At 40.9% G+C, this 9518-nt stretch overlaps 1 pseudogene; it reads left to right on the forward strand.

Moving 5' to 3' along the window:
- Positions 1-6662: 6662 nt before the first annotated feature.
- LOC142443304 (ubiquitin-conjugating enzyme E2 E3 pseudogene) lies at positions 6663-7325 on the forward strand (annotated as a pseudogene).
- The last annotated feature ends 2193 nt before the right edge of the window (positions 7326-9518 follow it).

Here is a 9518-nt window from a genome sequence, read left to right on the forward strand (position 1 = left end):
GGCCTTCCCACCCTACGCAGAGCTGCTCTGGTTTACCCCGTTGCCTTGACTCATCAGCCCGGTTCATTTGCATTTCCTGGAGCTCCCCAGCCATTTCCTTATAGGGGAAGACTAAGCGAGACACGGCCTGAAAACATGGCAGCTTGCGGGGGGCGGGGAGGGCATATCCTAGATTCTTGCATTGAAACTCTTCAATCCAGAAGACAGAGAGCTGTGACACAAGAGAGAAAATTATGGGGAGAAGCAGCAACAGAGACACGGTGGCAGCAGAACCAAGAGACTGAGACAGAACAGTTGGATTCCCAGACCACCGAACAAGAGAGCTGAGTGCATTTGGGCAGGAGGTTAGTAGGTGAAGTGGTGTACATCTGGGTATTTATTGGGGGAACTAGATTTGCCAACCTACACAGAGCTGAGTGTGTTTGGTCTGAGGCTAAGGGGCAGAGTGAGCATCTATCCGCAGAGCTAAAAGACCTTTGTAACTTTTCCCCATTCAGGACAGAAGCCAAAAAGCTGCAGGACCTGCCCTTACGTGCAGAGATGTCTGCCAAGATGCTGTCCGAAAGGAGAACTGTACCTTGAGTTATTTGTGATCCTAAATTGTGTGTTAGAGTAGAAAAGTGAACCATATGTCAAATATAATTTAAGGAGAACATTTATTAAACTTAAGATATAATAAAAGATGCGTGTGCACACGCACCCACACACACCATTAGCACGAAGTCAAAATAACAACTGAGGATTCAGTGAGGACCCTGAATAAACAGGGCATAGAACATAAGGCATGCCACAGATCACAATTGGTGCCAGATTAATACATCACAGGTACGGATGGGACTGCAGCAGCAGGAATGATTAGGCATGCACATTATTAGATAGAGGGAGTTACAAGATAGGCCCAGGGCCTTTATAAAAAACCCCGTGAAGGCAAGACTCCTGACAATGGCCCCTGTTCTGTCCTCAGGACGTTGACCTCCGTCAAGGATACACCTAGGCAGGCAAGTGGAGAGGGGCTGGCTGGAAATGAGTGCAGGCAATCTACTTCTAAGGCATTCTCCCCCAGGGGAAAATGACCTACCTGCTTGGTTAATGATCACAGAGAATTTGATGGTGGCTAAATCAAAGTGGGGACATAACTAATAGACACTGAGTTGTCACTGTCATCAGCAACCCAAACCTAAAACCCAACTCACTGCCATCGAGTGTTTTCCAATTATAGCAGCCCTTTAGGAGAAGATGAAACTGCTTTTGTGGGTTTCCAAGACTGTAAATCTTTATAAGTGTAGATACCCGATCTTTCACCCCAAGTGTGACTTAGAATCTTGAACCACGGACCTTGCAGTTAGCAGCCCAATCTGTAACCACCACGACACGAGCCTTTTGTTAAGTTGGAGTACTCAGAACTTAAGTTCTAATACAATTATGAACAGTTACTTTCCCAGTGAATTCCATCATTCAGGGAGATGAGCAAAGACCTTGGAAACTGACTATCAGGACAGCCTGGGCCCTTGTACACTGGCGCTCTCCTGGGGTCAGACCCCAGGAAATACGGATCCCTCCTGCTTCCCCTCAAGCTCCTACGCCCAGCAATGCCCTTAGCAACCCCAGGGTGAATGGATTTGGTTCACAAACCAGTCAGAAGTTTAAATCCTTCCTTGTGATACTTCAATGTGCAAGACAGTGGTTACAGATTTCTAGCTCCCTAGACTGGCTCATATTTCTCTGTGGCAAATCTCTGATCTGAAACAGAAGAGGAGTCAGTGTTGAGAAAGACATGGCAGGTTCTTAGCCTGTACTGCGTGCACTAAATAGTGATCACCCCCACACCCTGGGATCAAATCATGCTCCAATCTGAGGGTGTTTGCATTAAACACAGGGCCTACTCTATCTTTACAGAGCAATTTAACTCATTTCTCAAATATCGTTTTCAACTTCGGATTCACATCCTACATATACAATACTTATTTTCAGAATAAAATGGAAGTATTTAAGGCCTCAAAATTCTCAAGCTCCATTGAAGGTAAATATCTTCTTTTCACCAGCAATCTAACTGAAGAAAGGAGTATTTTATGAAAAACGTGCTTTATCAGCTCATACTGCACCTCAGACCATAATCCTTGACATATCTGCTGAAAGTGATCAAGCTGAATCATGCTCATACATGCCACTCCAACCCATTCTGAGCTGTTCATTAAGTTAACCTGCCCCTATCCCCTTGCATCCTGTGAATTCTTTACAATATGTATTGTGTGTGAGGAAATGCCTATGGTTGGGTAGTCCATTTAAGCACAATAGTGTGGTAACTGGAGAAACTTGCTGTAGAGGTGGACAATAGAGACAAAGGGACACCAATAGGACATCGGAGATGTACCTTGGCCAAGACAGAGATATCCTAAACAAGAAAACAAGCCAGGAGAATCCTTATTTGCTGCTCTTTAAAGCTCTTGTGTTTACAGATGTCCAATTTTCAAGCCTTTGGGAAAGACTGTAGCCTACAATCAAGGAATGGCAAGAGTTAGGTAAATGGGTGATGCCAAGAACCAAGGTGAGGGCAGAAACTTAGATGGATCCAGGAAAGAGATGATTGATCAACCATTGTGTCACCTTGGCCTAGATTCTGGATTCCAAGCTCTAGGTAATACTGACAGATGGCAAACAACACAAACTGTAGGAGAGGGCTTACTGACTTGGGTTCTAGTGTCCCATCCAGTCTTGCTCTTCTAGGGAGAAGGCAAAAAGCTAGTGCCTAGGCTTGAACTTCTGAAACATGCTCCACCCAGGAACCTAGTTTGGCAGGAAAACAAAATGAATGTGCTGGGAAGAGGCTATGCTGGGATAACGTAGGGAGGCATTAGCCTGAGTGGCTCCTTGGATATCATTGGCACTGCCCTTTTGCAACCCCCAGGGTGTCTCTGAAGGCAGGGCTGTGTGAGGTTGCAGTTATAGGATAAAGGGTGCAGACTAGTGCTCCTCTAAAACTAATCAGCAAGTCAGGCTACTAGAGAAAAGCAAAATTGGTTCTAGACTCTCTCATGTATACCAGTCATCAAGCATACCTTGAATATAAGGCTCACCATTCCACCGGCTTTTACATTGGTTGGTTGCAGAGTAAAGGTGGCTTCCAGACCCCTCTTGAGCAACATTCTTAATTTAAACTTGACTAAGTTGTAATGCCTTCCAGAAATACTGATAACTTATGAAAAAAATACAAAAAACCAGAATGGTCATACTAACCATCAAGAGATCAATAGCTACATTGTATAGATGTCTAATTAGGCTTATTTATAGTATTTAAGAGCAGGGATCTTACTTTGAGGACAAGGTGCGCCTCACCCAAATCACGGTATTATCAATTGCCTCCTATGTATTGGAAGTTGAACACTGCATAAGGAAAACTGAAGAATTCATTTATTTGAATTATAATGCTGTCTAAGAATACTGAAGTAACATTGGTGTCCAAAAGCACAAACCAATCTGTCTTAGAAGTATGCTCAGAGTGCTACTTAGAGGTAAAGATAGAGAGAGTTCATATTACATACTTTGGACAATGTTGTCAGAAGGGAGCAGTCCCTGGAGAAGGATAGTGTATGTGGTAAAGTAGAAGGGAAGGGACAAATAGGAATCCCCAACTAAATGGATCGACACCATGATGGCAACAATGGGTTCATCCTAAATTGTGAGTATGGCAGCGGAGAGGTTAGTGTTTCCTTCTGTTGTCTACTGGGTCCCTATGATGTGGAATTAACTCAATGACATCTAACAACAACAACAACTTCAGAATCCACTAATCAGTACCCAAGACATGCACAAAATACCAGTCTGTTAGTTATGTTTACAAAAGTTATTTCCATGGTAACCAATGCCAAACCTTTCATGCGACATTTTCTGGAACATAAGCTCTCTTACTAAAAAGAAGGATGGGTTTCGTGTGTGTGTGTTTGTGTGTGTGTGTATAACAAAGCAATGACAAAATCACTGAGGAATTCCTGCTCCTTATTGATTTACACCATTCTCCTCGAAGTGAGCTGAAGGAAATTCTCTAAGATTCACCCAGCACGTCTTATGAGAGAGTATTTCCCAAACTAGGGCTCAAGTGTGATGGCAGCACACAGTCACTCAGGTGTGAGTGCCAATTTGTCTGTCAAGAGTTGTGTAAATCATTTATCCCTCTACACCGAGGAGTCTCAGCTACACGTCCAGCAGACCCAGCTAGAGCAAGTGATCTATGAGAGATGAGTAGGATTCAGGATACTCAAAAGGTCTATCATTACTAAATCAAAATTAAATTCTCTGAGAAACCTCAAGGTTTACTGAAAGATAAAGTTGAAGATTCTGTTACCTAGAGACCAGAGTATTCACATAGTATGAATAAACACTTTATGTTGTGTTATTTAAGTTCAAGTTATTGGGTACAAACATAACCATGGTTGTGAGAGTACATTACTAACATTTTCTTTCTTTTTTTTTTTTTTTTTTGGCTCACAACCTCCTCACCCGCTGCTAGGTCCTCGCTCCTCACACTGCTAACATTTTCTATGAGACCAGTTATAACCTAATACCAAGGTCAAATGATACTTCAAGAAAACTGCAGACTGATATTGGTAATGGATCTACATGGAAAAGTTCTTAAAGTTCTTAAAATTATTGGGAACAGAGTCAGACAACACATCAAAATAATTATATACCATGATTAATTGAAACCTGACCTAGAGTTGATTTAATATAAAATAAGCACTGTAATATACCAATAAATATAAACAAATGATCTTTTTACATTACATTACATTACAAAAGAATGGATAATTATCAAGTATCAAGTATCAAAATAGACACATAAAACATACCAAACAAAGTCAAAGGCTTTTAATGTTAAGAGAAAAAAACCCTCCACAAAGCTAACATAAAATGGGTATACTTCACTATGTTAATATGCTAATAAACATTACTTTTTTTTAAAAAAAAAAAGGTCAAAATGTCAGGCTTAGAGGAAAGAGAAAAAACATCACCCCACCTCAGAAAAACTACAAAAATATCCACTTTCACCAGATTTTAAAAACTGACTGTATATTAAAACTACATTAATCAGAATAAGATTTTTTAAGGAAAAGGCTGCCACAGAGAAATGAAAATTCCTCTAATCATATCTTCAAGATATGCCATAAATAGGTAATAAATATAAAAAACATAGGCTACATTTCAATACGTAAAAATAACTTTGGGGACTTAATTCACAAACCATTCATTGCTAAATAACAGCTCCCAGACTATTAACCCTTACACCTTAACATGCTGAGCATCCTGACAACACACTGATAATCTCCTCAAACACTGAAACCCTAAGCACCTGAAAAGCCCCTCACCATCCAGAATGGCTATCTATATCCTGAGCATTCCCTGATACCAAAAACCAATTTAAAACATTTAGCCTAATTCATTTATTCCAATTTAAAAATCGGGAACACAACTTGGAATGTATTCTATAAACCAAATCCTAACTTTATAACTCAAAGTCTCAAATTGAGGAACCAACTCCCAAAACTATATTGTTTAAATCATAGCTCTATATCTTTATACCATAATACATAAGCCCTAAGCAAGTCAAAACATAAGCTGTTAGGAAGGGCACATTCTAAATATAAAGCCCTTTCCCAGACATCCCGCTTTTGGTGGGAATGTCCTGATTTTTAAAAAATTTTTCTCGCATCACGCGGCATTTTTTAAAAGTCCCAATTTTTGGAAAGAATGCACGACAAGCTAGGGTATACGGTTTTTGGCTGCCATGTGGCTATTTCACCAGGATATGAGTTTTATCAATGGTGTCCTGCTGGTGTCCTCCTTTACCAATGTTATAATCTGGTCACCATACGTTAATCTCTCCACCAACAGCTGACTCCTGACACTTATGTTCTATTTCTATCCATTGACTCCTTTTCTTGAACAGAGAACATTAATCCAGGACCTAGATTCCAATTTTACCTACAGACTAATCCATCAAGAAACTCACATTGCTATTTATGTATGTGGAACTATCTTCTCTCTCAGACTTTACCTAAATGTAAGGAACTAAGGTAGGTAGAGAGACAAAACCAGTAACCACAGGCACATTTTCAGTAAATTATTAAATCATTTTCATCTGAATCATAGAAGGCAAAATAAAGTGGTTTATAAATGTTTATATGTGATAACAACATCATGTCCATATGACAGGTGTCTTGTGGATCTCCCCTCTACTCTGTCCTGGCCTCAAGGAATCTTTTCTGTTTCAGACATATGCAGGGATGTTACCCAATAAGCAAGGTGCCTGAGGGTTCAGTTGTACTGATTTACTAATTTGTACATCCCAATTTCATCTGGTTTCTTCCTCAACGACATAGTGAAACCCATGTTAAATAAGGCATATAAATTACTGCTTATTTTGTCATTGATCCCTTCCCTCCCCTCATTCCCAGAGTTCACTCAGGTCACAAAAGATGCAGGAGGCAGAAAATTAAAGGTACATACACTGGAACCACTGTATCCATTTTTCAAAACTAACAGTGGCCTTTTACTGAGACCTAGGGAAAGGACTCAGAAAATGATTTTATATACCTCCTCTACCAGTGTGCACTGATAACCCTAAAATATTTGGCTCCAGCCCCACACCATAGTGGCGTGTGAGCGGGCCGGGCGGGCGGCCGAGTTTTCCAAGAAATAACTCCACCAAGATGTCCAGTGATAGGTAAAGGTCGGACGATGAGAATCCCAGCATCAGCAGTGGGAGTTCGGATGCAGACCAGCGAGACCCAGCCGCTCCAGAGCCTGAAGAACCAGAAGAAAGAAAACCTTCTGCCACCCAGTAGAAGAAAAACACCAAACTCTCTAGCAAAACCACTGCTAAGTTATCCACTAGTGCTAAAAGAATCCAGAAGCTAGCTGAGATAACTCTTGATCCTCCTCCTAACTGTAGTCCTGGGCCTAAAGGAGATGACCTTTATGAATGGAGATCAACTCTACTTGGTCCGCCAGGTTCTGTATATGAAGGTGGTGTGTTTTTTCTGGATATCACATTTTCATCAGATTATCCATTTAAGCCACCAAAGGTTACTTTTCACCCCAGAATCTATCACTGCAACATCAACAGTCAGGGAGTCATCTGTTTGGACATCCTTAAAGATAACTGGAGTCCTGCTTTGACTATTTCAAAGGTTTTGCTGTCTATTTGTTTCCTTTTGACAGACTGCAACCCTGCGGATCCTCTGGTTGGAAGCATAGCCACTCAGTATTTGACCAACAGAGCAGAACATGACAGGATAGCCAGACAGTGGACCAAGAGATACGCAACATAATTTGTATGCAGTGTGAAGGAGTAGAAGGCATCTTCTCACTGTGCTGCAAATCTTTATAGCCTTTACAATACGGACTTCTGTGTATATGTTATACTGATTCTACTCTCTGCTTTTATCCTTTGGAGACTGTGAGACTCCCGAAAAAGGTAAATGCTATCAAGAGTAGAACTTTGTAGCTGTAGATTAGTTATGTTTAAAACGCCTACTTGCAAGTCTTGCTTCTTTGGGATATCAAAATGTATTTTGTGATGTACTAAGGATACTGGTCCTGAGTCTACCAAATATTATAGTGCATTTTAGCCTAATTCATTATCTGTATGAAGTTATAAAAGTAGCTGGAGATGGTTTAGGAATTATGTCATTTGTATTAAACCCAGATCTATTTCTGAGTATGTGGTACATGCTGCTGTGAAAATGTTTTACCTTTTACCTTTATCAGTATGTAATGAGAAGATTTCCTTTTACCCTTTGTAGCTCAGAGAGTACCTGATGTATCACCTCAAACATAATAAACATGTTCCTGAAAAAAAAATTGGCTCTAGGCGATCTTTACATCTGTGTGGACCAATAGCTTAACCTCACAGGACATACTTCAAGTGGAGTATGTCTTCACCCCAAACTGGAAATATGTCAATCCTAAGGACACTCTGTGTGTTCAGTGCCAGGGACTCCCTGTCAGAGCACACTGGGGTTCTCCACTCATGGAGAAGTAAGTCCTCAAAGACTTACTCATGATAACAACAGCGGGCCAACCCCTCTCGGACCTAACCTGAGAAATGCTGACCAAGCACCCTGGCACATGGATATCTCAATGAACTCTGAATGAAAGTGAGAACTTGGTGTGGACCAATTAGCAACTAAGCAGTCATTAGTGGAGAATGATTATGGCAGCAAATGTACAAATGTACTTGACACAATGGATGCATGTATGGATTGTGATGATAATTCTATGAGCCCCTGATAAAATGATTTTTTTAAAAAGAAGGATTTATGAACTAAAGACCAGTTTAGTGAATTGAAAGAACTCTATGGATAAAGATAAAAAAGCAAAAATTCCTACAGAACAAGAATAACTAGACAGCTTGACAAAGAAGATTCAGACAAACTCGTGATTTCCTCTGGACAGCTAGATTGGGCACAAGAATCCTAGGGAAGATCATCAAAGCTCAGAGGAAAAAACATTTTTCAATATAGAATTTTAAAACCCGCCACACTATCAACAGAAGAGCACTCCACCCCCCACCCCCAAATAAAGGGATTTCCAGCCACATTAAATAAATGAATAAAAGAAGATGTCATTAGTGGACACATCATCACCAGGATGATGGCACAGGACTGAATACCTTTGACCTTATTTGCAGGGGCTTCCAGAGACAAAAGACAACATTTCTCCCTGAGCCTCTATTACATACCTACTGGATGAGGGTACCTGGCCTAGGATAGATTCACGTGCCCAGGTTCCAGGGTCTTTTACCTGACCCTGATCTGAGATCCACATCTGCCCCAATTTCAGTACCTTGAATAATCTGTCTCCAGGATCAACTTGGTCTGAACTCAAACTGGGAAATAAAGGGGAGGCCAGAGGCCGATTAAATGGTAACCACCCAGAATTACATGATCAATAAATCAATATAATTTTTCCTCCAGCTGCCTTCCTTATTGGAACAGCCATCCTGGGGCTTGCAGTGGATTACTCAATATAACCTGATGTTTGTGCTACGAATATGCAGACTTCATGAAGACCTGATTAGTCATCTATAGAGAAGGTGCTATATCTGTAAATCCATAGCTGGAAAGTGGGACATGGCCAGCTATTACTGTGTGAGACACGGTGAGTGAAGTCAGGGTGAACCCAGGAACAAACCTCACCTTCAGGAACGGGCTACAGGGGGTGCTTATGATCATGTGAGCACAAGAACTAGCCTCTGAGGCAGTTGGAGATGTGTTGTCAGGGTGGGTTTCCTGTTGTAGTCTCAGAATTCTCAGTTTCATAGTTTTCTCCAAGAAAACATCTCTATTTGTATTCTTATGTTCCAAAGCCCCGAGATCTTTAAATTCAATCATCGGGCTTCCTTAGAAGTTAAAACAACCTGTGTGTGAACAATTTGCCTTCAGAGATCATCACTTCAGTCAGAACCAGTTTTCATTTAAGAGAAAGTATAGAAATCGATGACCAGAAAAGGTGTTAACTGC

The sequence above is a fragment of the Tenrec ecaudatus genome, chromosome 3 (assembly GCF_050624435.1).
Source record: "Tenrec ecaudatus isolate mTenEca1 chromosome 3, mTenEca1.hap1, whole genome shotgun sequence".
Lineage (NCBI taxonomy): Eukaryota > Metazoa > Chordata > Mammalia > Afrosoricida > Tenrecidae > Tenrec > Tenrec ecaudatus.